Source organism: Pteropus medius, unplaced genomic scaffold (assembly GCF_902729225.1).
Source record: "Pteropus medius unplaced genomic scaffold, Ma_sr-lr_union100, whole genome shotgun sequence".
NCBI classification, from domain to species: Eukaryota; Metazoa; Chordata; class Mammalia; order Chiroptera; family Pteropodidae; genus Pteropus; species Pteropus medius.
This window is the reverse complement of record NW_024347791.1, coordinates 31,978,196-31,989,968: the sequence shown is the minus strand read 5'-3', so window position 1 is coordinate 31,989,968 and position 11,773 is coordinate 31,978,196. Positions and strand designations below refer to the sequence as shown.

The following is an 11,773-nucleotide window of genomic DNA, read 5'->3' as shown; positions in this document are numbered from 1 at the left end:
ACCATCAAAGACACCAAATAGCCACAGAAATTTTGAGAAAAAGAACAAAATGGGAGATATCATGCTACCTGATATCAAACTATACTACAAGGCTATAGTAATTAAAACAGTATGGTACTGGCATAAAAACAGAGACATAGATAGATAGAACAGAATAAAGAGACTAGAAATAAATCCATATCTATATGGTTATTTAATCTACGATAAAGGAGGCAAGAATATACAACAGAGTAAAGATAGTCTCTTCAATACATGATGTTGGGAAAACTGGACAGATACATGCAAAATAATGAAAATGGACCATCCTTCTACACTGTATGCAAGAAACAACTCAAAATGATTAGACTTAAAGACATGAAATCATTAAACTCCTAGGAGAAGACATAGGCAGAAAACTCTCTGATGTTGCTTTTAGTAATATTTTTAATATATATATATTTTTCTCAAGAAAAGAAAACAAAAGAAAAAATAAACAAATGAAACTATATCAAACCAAAATTTTTCTGCTTAGCAAAGGAAACCATCAACAAAACTAAAAGAATCTACTAAGTTGGTTACTATCCAAAATTTAAAGAGAACTCATAATACTCAACACCAAAAAATGAACATTCCAATTAAAAAATGAGCAAAGAATATGAATAGGCATTTCTCCAAAAGGAAATGCAGAGGGCCAACAGACTTTTGAAAAGATGCTCAATGTCACTAATCATTAGAGACATGCAAATTAAAATCACAATGAGATATCACCTCATATTTATCAGAATAGCTATCATCGATAAATAAAAACAACAACAACAAGTGTTTGTGAGGATGTTTTGAAAAGGGAACCCTTGTGCACTGTTGGTGGGATTGCAAATTGGTACAGACACTATGAAAAACAGTTTCGAGTTTCCTCGAGAAATTAAGAATAAAACTACCTTATGATCTAGCAATTGTACTTCTGTGTGTTTGTATGAATAAATCCAAAACATTAATTTCAACAGATATATTCACCCCTATGTTTACTATAGCCCTACTTACAGTAGACAAGATATGGCAGTAACCTAACTGCTCATCAATCTCATCAATAGATGATCGAATAAAAAAGTACACACGCACGCACACACACACACACACACACACACACACACACACACACACACGGTGGAATATTACTCAGCCATAAAATCAAAAACTAAAATCTCGCCATTTCCAATGACATTCATGGGCCTTGAGGGCATTGTGTTAAGTGAAATAAGTCAGACAGAGAAAGACAAATACCACATAATTTCACTATATGTGGAATATAAAGAACAAAATAAATTGATTGTTGCCAGATAGGAGAGGTGTTGGGGGACTAGATAAAAAATGGTGAAGGGATTAAGAAGTAGAAATTGTAGTTACAAAATAGTTACAGGGATACAAAGTACAGCATAGGGAATACAGTCAATTATATTGCAATAACTATGTATAGGGCCAGGTGGGTACTAGAGTAATTGAGGAGATCACTTTGTAAATTATATGTGCCTAACCACTATGCTGTACACCTGAAGCTAATATAAAATAATATTGCAGGTCAATTCTAATTGAAAAATAAAAATTAAAAACATAAAAATAACTATCAAACATATATTTTAATGGAATAAATAACCTGATTATTTTGTGTTTATTATAGAATTTGTTTAAGGCATTTATAGGCATTAATTTAGTATTGACTTTATTTCCATCATTTTATTGTTTCTCTTTTGAGGACATTAAGGATCTGGTTCTAAGTTAGCATTTTCAACATTACCTTTATATCTTCAAATATATTTAAAAATTACTCAGTAATTCAATTATTTAAGATGTCATTACATCCTTAGAAGTTCCAGGTAGTTATTTTTATAAATAATAAAAGTTCTAAAACATTTAAGAGAAACCCTATGTTAATGATTTCCATACTCTTTCAAATAGTTCTTTAAAAAAAATAAGTTTGAGAAATTCTGAAGGATGTATTTTCATTCACAGAAACATATACCCTACATTAAATTATTAAAGAAACACAGGAGACATGTAATTAAAAAAGAGAAAAACAAAACAGTTTGCTCAATGATTCACAGAAGTCTTTCTTCTAATACAACAATTAACATAACTCTGGTTAATGAGAACAACATGAAGAACTATAAAACTAATCCAACTCTGAAAAAGTTTAGATCCATTCTGTTTGTTCTTCACTGCAAGTACTTTAAAGTGATATTCTGGGAATTGTCATGGAGCACTTCAGATGATGAACACTATGCCAAGTGATTGCAACAGTAAATGTTTTGAACACTGGAGAGGTAGTAGGAACTCAAATTATCTCTTGGAATTGCACTGGGGATCTAGATCACTATGTTCTCATAAGACAAACATGGTGAGCATCATCAAAGCATCATAATCGCTGTCATCACAATATTAGATGATCTTATCAAGGACGCTAGACTAACACTTTATGAACTTTGCTTCACTTAATGCACCCCAGTTCTGTCAGGTGCCCATCCTTAACATGTTCATTCAACAGATAAGGAATCTAGGATCCAGACAGGTTAAGACACTGGCTCAGGAATATACCATTAGAAACTGAGAACCGTAAACCGAGCCTAGACTGTTTAACTCCAAATCTTCACAAGCACCATAAATATGATTTTATTCCTCGAAATCAATGTTTCAAATTAGTGTTCAAAAACCTTCAATTGTTCCTCTGTTTTTACTAACACACTTTGGGGCTGTTGCCATACTGACTATTTAAAAAAATGCCAACTACCTTGAAAAATAAACATATATATTTTTACACATAAACTGCATTATATAGCAAAGTTAAAACTTTTGATAAGCAAAATATAAAAAAAGAATAATTATCTGGAGAATAAATCATTGAGATAACTTGTACTCCTACTTTTGTCTAGTTCCTCCACTATTTGGCTATAAAAATTATTTGTATACATATGAAAATACAGCAAACATAGTTGATTGTTGATTTTTACTTACAAATATTTATGAATATTTCTGTATGAATAAATGTGCCAACATTTTTTTAATGCCTACAGCACCTGGTATTCCTAGGTTGTCTCCTATCCAAGTACTAATCAGGCTCAACCCTGCTTAGCTTCCAAGATCAGACGAGATCAGGCACGTTCAGGGTGGCATGGCTGTAGACTAAATGTACCATCATTTTTATAAGTAAACAGTGTTCCTTAAAATGGATGCAGAATAGTTATTTGCCCAACTCCAATTCCTAGATATATATACATATAACATTTCCAATTTATTTGCTCTCCCTCTTCATACACACACACACACACACACACACACACACACACATGTATATATATATACACACACACACAAACACATATATATACACATATATATACATATATATAGTCAGTCTTACTGTCATCCCCAAATTTCAGAAAGCATTTATTAACCTCTATAAGAATTGCTTCTAAAGCTTCACTTTACCTGAGGTGATAGGAAAAAAATTACCACAGTTGTGTGTGTGTATGTTCAATTCACAAAATACTGACAATTCTCTCCAAAATAACCCCCACTCTCCAAGTTTTTAACTCTCATGTATAAAGCCTGGAGGTGAGCGCTAAGTAATGCAGAGTCACCTCCACAGTACTTGCCACAGGCTGCATAGATGATTTAGCATCTTGCTCTATGTATGTACCTGGAAATTACTGTATTCTTTTAAATTTTGAGCCTCTGCTAAAACACTAAGAAGATAGGGAAAAAAATTATACACTTTATCAAACAATTTAAACACACTGGCCTTTAATTATTTTCTTTCTTTCTGAAGTAGACTCAAAATAAAAAAGAAATAAAACTTAACAATCCAAAAACTTTGTTCTTGATTGTTCCACTATGCCATTCAGGGTACTTTGGTTGCAAGTAACAGAGAATAATCACGACTAAAAGAAACTGAATTTTTTTGGAAGGCTAAGATTGTGTACAAGATTAACAACAACTAATTAAAACAAAACAAAACAAAACAAACAAAAACTAAGAACCAAGCTTGGAATAGACAAGAATGAAGGCCATCATACTGAAGTCCAGTCACCAAAAAACTACCACTGGAATTCTTAAAACTGAACTGGAATTTGATATTTAGAGAAGGAATCTGATGACAGAAGCTTCCAGGTATTCCTTTAACTTCTATGGTGGGTGGAAACAAATGCCTGCTTTACTTTCCCACTACCTACAGGGTATGTGAAGTGGGAGAGATGATATCCTGGAAGAAAACTGGATGCTGCTATGAATGGTTCATGAAAGCCATGAGGCCGGAAACAAAAAAAGTCAACTACACACTCAGAGACTTCTCCTGCAGCTCAAAAGTGGAAAATATTGATTTATTCAAACATTCCTAGGAAATCAGCACTAGAAAAATTCTATTATATGGTAGAATTTGTTAGATTGTATTCAACCTAACTAATCAATTTATAGTAACTGTACTCACATGTAATGCAGATGAAAATCTCTCTACGGAATGTTTTTACATCAAAAATAAATTAGGAAAGAAAATTTATAATAGAAAGCATATACTTTTGTTTTATTGCCAAATAGGACTTAAAGCATAAAAATAGTAATTTAATTGTAAAATATGGAAGAAATTCCTACACTGCAAAATAAACAACCTTAAATATAGAGTGTCTGAGGAATTCTGGTACAGACCCCTCGTGCTTAATGTTACTTCATATCATCCAGCAAAGCACCATTTTGAAAATCATGAATTTACATCATGAATTACAAATTAAAAAATCAATTCTTATTTTTTTATATTATGTATCAATCAGAATCATTCCTGATGATGAATTAATGTTAATCCAGTTTTATGAGTAAATTATTTTTGGAGAGAAATCATGAGACAAATTATGTTATAAATCATTTCCAGAGACATTGGGACAGTAAATGGGAAGCAGGAGGCCTCGACTAGTAGAATATGACTACAGAGACTTTAAATGTCAGAAACACAAATATTGAAGCACAACATCCTCTGAAATATAAGTGACCTGAGAAGGACTGTTGTTTCTTTCATCACTTTACTATTATATTACTTAGAGCTCTGATAGATGCTAAGATAATATAACAGAATATTTAAAGCTAACTTCTTATTCTAGATGAAATGTTTCAAATATCTCTGTCTGTTCATCATACTAGAAAGAAAAATTATCAATGAATTAGTAAGCCAATGCTACACCCTCCATCTGGAGCCTATCTTGGGACTCTGCTGAATATGACCCCATTACATAGAATGAACAAGGAGGGACTGAACTTGAAACTAGGTGGCAGGGTACATTGATACTTCTCCTGAGAAAGTTCCATCTCCAGGTCCTTTATATGTTATCAGTAGAACAATGACAAGTCTGGGATAATCAACAAGGGAAGACATGGCAATGAGACACCTCAAAATTTAGTCAAAGTATTGCTAAGAAGTGCATAGTGACAAATGGCTTAGGTGGTTAACTAGTTGGCACCATATATTTTTTAGTATTTACTTAGATGAGAGGCAAAATTTTAATCATATTTCTAAGAAAATAGAATTACAAGAAATGTAAAAACATAAATAAGAATAAAACATATAAGAATGTGAACTCACATAAGAAATCTGAGGTTAGTTTTATATAAAAAAAACTGGACGTTGAGGGGAAAAAGAGACATGACTGCTTTTTTAAAGCTTGCTTTGACAGAGACTAAGCTAAATCAGTATCAACTAACATGAACATGACAATGCTGAGCCCAGAATGTGGGAATGGGGCTCAATACCATTATGCAATGCTTAAAACCTGTTGACAACTTCAATGGGTTTTCTTCTCTCCTAAGTGTCCAGAGCTTAAGGAATTTCTATTGATTCAGCAATTCTCTTAGAATTTTCTTTTTTTCTCATCTGATTTCTACCCTGTTTATACTCTCTTGACATAAACCCAGTTATTTATCTCTTGTTTGTCCTTTTAGAATGCTGACCTCCTTGGTTTTACCAGTCAACGATTTTAGTTGAATAATCTTGTAATTGTGTATATGGCTGGTTCACCAAATGACAGCAAATGATGGGGCTTAGCCATTTATTAGGCATCAGCAAAGAAACTGTGGTTTACTTAGTTTTAAGGAGATAGATTAGGAGGTGAGGAGAAAGTCAGAGAAGAGAGAGTCAACAGCCTAATAAAATGTATCACTATAGCAATTGGAGAAGCTTTAATCCTTTATGGTAGACATTTTCAAAGAGTATTCCATATATAATCATGAGTTGGGTATTTTTACAGTTTTGCATGATTCTATTGTGCAGCCAGGAATGAGAACTATTGTTATAGCAGTTGGCAAATTATATGTAGGGGTTTAAAAAGAGGATCTGTAATCTTTAGGGGATCCTTGAAGATCTTTTCCATGAGTCCCCAAGATCAAAACCATTTAAATAATAATTGCATGAGATCATTTGCCTTTTCACTTTTATTCTCTCATGACTGTACAGATGATTTTTCAATGGCTATGATATGTGATATCAACAGATCGAAGGCAGAAGCAGAAAGATGAATAAAGTTGTCTTCTATTAAGCCAGATATAAATCATATTTATAAAAATATAAATAATACATATTTTTAAAAATAGATCTGTTTTAAAAATGTATTAAGTACATTTTTGGGTTTATTACTATTATTTTAAAATGAATTAGTAAATATTATTTCAGTTTTAGTTTCTATTCAGTAAATATTGATCAAATCCAAATAAGGAATAATTTTGGAGGTTTTTTTATTAATTTTTATGAATATAAAGGGATCCTGGGACCAAAAATACTGAGAACTGCTGCCCTGTGGAGTTTTGAAAGACTCAAAAACTTCTACATAAATGGAAACTTTCCACAGATCTGTTCAGAATTATTCTAGGCCTAGGGATATTTATCAATGTAACACATAGTATAGAATTTTAAATTTAACAAAATGCATATTCAGATCTAACATATGCTCAACAACACATATGCTGAATACTATCAACTTATTTATACCTCTATACCTTTGGAAGACTGTTAGGGGCGGTCCATCTGAACCTTTTCCAGTTTTCACCCAGGAGCAACTGATAGTTGATGCTTTGTCTCTGTGTTGAGATGAATACTCCCCTCTCTCAGGGCTTGATGACATTGGGCAATAAAATATTCAATTAACTGCTCTTGCTTTATTCCCATGTTGACTGTGAAATCATATAATTATAAGTTAACTTGCCCATAGGGAAAGAATATGCTGATCAGTAAATAGAAGTATTCAGTTCTCCTGATAGTTATATGTTTTATTTAATAATAATTAGGTCTCACTTGGTTGTCATATAAATTAGACTCTTATGAGTGTGGTTAGTCTGATTTAATCCCCTAGAGACTGACTGATTCAGAAGACACAAATAAGCACATTTCTGAGCCTGAAAAGCTGAGTACTATGCACTAGAAATGGAATTCCTGTCAAGTAAGGACTTCTTCAGGAAAGCAAGCCTTCTCTCTTAAATGTCTTTGAAATTTGCAGTAATGGGTTAAAATTTGTTTTACTTGGCTTTCAGGCTATAAGAAATGTCATATGCCCTATGCTGTTACAATCACCTATATCAACCTATACCCACTGTACACATTCAGTGTTGAAAGATTTGTTCAGTATATATATTTTATCCAAGTATTTTTTTATGTCTTACATATTATGGGCAACTATACCAACATTCCACTTCATGAGAAAAAGAAAATGCAACTGAGGTGTGAATAGCCCATTGATCTCCATAAAAACACTTAGTCTGTTTGAGCACTGAGTGCTCTTAGAAGCTTATTGAACGTTTGAGCTATAATTTTAGCTTTTGTACTAACTCTTTATAACCATGGTTTCAAACAGGGAGATAAATTTTTCAAATTAGGTGTCCAAGAAAACCATTAACCTTTTCAGGTAAATTGTGTTGTTTCCTTTACCACTATGAATTATATAACTAAAAAAATGTATACAAAGACAAAAGATGTTACTTGTGACCCACCGTTAAAAAAAAGATGTTATATAGTTATATTTTCTAGAATGATGGATTGTGCTGATATCATACTCTTTACAGAGTTGCCCCTAGCATATGCGTCTGCAGTTCACTGCATTTCATTGAGAAGGCTGTGTTTCCTGTCAGCCTGTGTTAACACAATAAAAACAAAAAACCTGAGGCTCATATAATCTCCAATCCTTCATACAACCAGCAGGTACATGGAGTTTGCTTACCTGCTTGATAGTCACCATCATTTTATAATAAATTTTGCTCTTCAAAACAACATTCATTTTGTCTACCTTGCATCTAGAACATGGATGAACTGGACACCAGTGTGTTAAGCCAGAATTGTCATATTTCCCTGACTTATAGATAACTCCATTTTCCTTCCCTCCTCACTTAGTCTCTTGGAAGCAATGGAGCACATATTAAAAACAATTAAACGTAGGTCAGTTATATATTCCATAACTGTGAAACTTCACTCACTGAGTACTAAAAAATTCTAATATCTATTGTTCACTCAGGAACAAAATAATTAGCTCGGAGAATTCTGGCCAGAGATGGTCTGAATATAAATGAGCTGGTAGAGAAGAATTTTCCATCTATATGAAAACAAAATAACAGTGAAATCATTTCCTCACATACACATTTTCCTATGTTTTTTACCCATAGGATATGTTAAGAATTTCTCAGGCAGAAAATTGTAGAAGAGATGTGTCTCGTCAATATTAAGAATGTCATGGCTTTGCAGCTTTTCCACAACTAAGGCTAACATATTGAGGAAAGATAAAGCCCTTCAGGCTATTCTCAGAAGGGATAAGGAAAGGCTACATTGCTTACAAAGGTTGGAGAAAATTCAAGTCAAATAGAACTAACTATAGAAATATATGAAGATGAGCACCTCTTCTCAGCAATGACACAGATCACATGAACTGCATAAACCCCTCTTTCTGTCTCTACTAACTGCTTTAGACAATCTTCCTAATGGCAAGTAGTAGCTATTAAAGTCAAAAGCAGTTTTAGGATATGATCTCTGGTGTGGCATTTTGTTGCAGAAGGATTTTAGCTATGGGTACTATTGTTCAATACACTTAAAATTCAATACACTTCTTCATTTAAAATTTACCTGCATCAAGAATCATACATGTAAGAGATGTGAGTAGAAATGCTCATATATGAACATTAGGATACCTGTAAAGTTTTCTAGTAGAAAAAAATTATTAATCTCTATGTGATTAGTTAAGTGCAAGGCAGTTAAAATTAATGTATCAATATAAATGTATCCTACCTTTCTGGAATAAAATAAAAACAAAATAAATTTTATATTTCTAACATAGGAAATTTAATCATAAATATTTGCTAATTGGTTCACTAGATTCTATGTTAAAAGCACAAATAGCAACTAAGAAAACTGGTTTGCTTTGAAATTGTCATTATAAGAATATAATACATTATTCGAACTAAAAGATTTTTCAGTTTTCAAAAGTATTGATTAAATATTTATTTTACATGTACTTTGTGCTAGACTATAGGTTATATGAAGAGACTACATCAGACAGAATTAATCCTAACCTTCAAAACTCACTGTAGCCAGTTATAATATAGTATAAATTATCAGAAAACAAAAGAGAAATGGTATTTGGATAAGACAAAAAATGATTTCTTCTGGAAGATAGGCATCATAAACCATCACATAAAACATTTACCCATATATAAATCTAAGTCGCATGATAATTTTCTAATTATGGAGAGCCTCTTGTGGAGCACTGATTTTGTTCAAGTTACCTATCTCTTGGGAGGCTTGTATTTTGGCAGCAAGATAAAGACTTCATGGTTTATTTGACTGACAGATGAATATAAGGCCCAAGTGTTTGTCTTGATAGTGTGTTTTTCTATCCTTTCTACCAAATGAATTCAATCTCCTTGGTTGTCATAAAAAAGGGGGGAAAGTATTCTGTGAGCCAGGTAGGCTGTTATAATGCTGCAAACTCAATTCATCTCAATAGCATTGCTAAGAAACTGAGCTATCCCATATTCTGGTCTCAGTCCCAAGCCTAGCAATTCAAGTAGAGTAGAAGAGATAAAACAACTTAAACTCCTTAACACTGACTTTATTTACAGATTTCTTAATGATTGCAGGAAACTAGGTTAAGGGGAAAAATCAGAAATGACTTCAATTTTTTAAACACACATGCTTTGATTTATGTAATTTATACAAAATATCAGTCCCTCCAATCTTTGTTTTCTGACTAGCTGACTCCTACCTCTGCTGGTTTTGCTTGTAACATCAAAAGAAACCTTTAGTGACTCCTCTTTTTTTAATGCCCAAATTTGTCTTATTTGTCTACTTTAAATTATTGTGTTAATCATAAGGACAGTGTTTTGAGATGCCAGACTACGTTGTTTGTTTCATGACCAGTTATTTCCCCTATGGTAGTCCTAATTCTAAATTGATTTTTTCTAAATATGAGTAATCATAGGACACTTCTGAATTGACTATTATGGGAAGTACTAGATGCTTGTTTTCTGTTATATTGTGTAGAAAGAAATTGGTCTTACACCGACATGTCCATTTTTCCGTAGTCCTTGTATTTTTGGCATAAACCTATTCTTCATATATTTTAGAGTAAAATTCACATACATTGTTTTATTCCTTACCATTTTAAACATCTGACTGTGATTTTTTTTTTAATTTGGACATTAAGACAATAAAGTAGGTAATTAAAGAAAAAGCATAATGATTATGATCGAATAATATATACTACTGATTTGCTTGATTATTTTTTGGTCAGCTTAGCATGATTAGGTACTTTGAAGGACCAAGTTCAAAAATTTGATGACAAAAGTGTAGATGGAATTCTATGAATGTGTGTGTAGAAAGTATGAGACTATTTGGTGCCATGTGAATGCCTCCAGTTGTATTGAGTCTTACTGGTCAAGATATTTTATATAGAGACAGTAGGTAGTTATTACTTTCAGGCTTTCAGAGACTCTTTCAGTTTAGTTCCCATTCAATTGCTTTTAATAAGTTTTGTTTATTTTATTTAATATAAACTTTTAAGTGCATATATGTAACTAAAAAGTATATTAAAGATAAGTGTATAAATCAATACATTTCCACATTGTTAAAAGACCTGTGTAATCAGCACTCATATCAATAAACAGAATATTATCAGCATTCCAGAACACACTTAAGCCCCTTTCAGCAATATCTCCTTTCAAGGGTGACCAATATCCTGACTATAGATTAGTTTTACCTGTTTTTGAAATGTGTATAATAATTCAATATATATTTCTTTCTGTCTGGCTTAGATCATTCTACATTATAAGATGTATCTGTGCTTCCTGTGTATAGCTATACTTCTAAATTCTCATTGCTTTATAGAAATAATTTTATTAATATACCATAATTTATTTATCTGTTTTGTTGATAGAAGTTTGGGGTATCCTGGTTAATATAAGCAATGCTCCTATAAATATTAATGTACTTGTCTTATTGAACATAGTACTATTTTTTATTTGGGTATATACCTAGGAGAATTGCTGACTCAGAGGATATGCATTGCTTGATATGAAAAAATAGTTTCTAAAGTGGTTGTATCAATTTATACTTGACATTTACTGGACTATAAAACAGAATGTTTCCCTAAAATTTGTGCCCAAGTCACTTTACCTGACATAGCTTAGGTCCAGCCTTGAATTCTTTTAATAAATAAAGAAATTTCTTGATGAATAATATACATATTGTTCATTTGGATATCCTATTTTGTGAGGTGCATGTTCAACTCTT

The 11,773-nt window shown here is 32.2% G+C and overlaps 1 pseudogene; it reads right to left on the bottom strand.

Annotated features, from left to right (window-relative positions):
• Window positions 1-3,035: 3,035 nt before the first annotated feature.
• LOC120615338 (uncharacterized) lies at window positions 3,036-3,154 on the bottom strand (annotated as a pseudogene).
• Window positions 3,155-11,773: the final 8,619 nt, after the last annotated feature.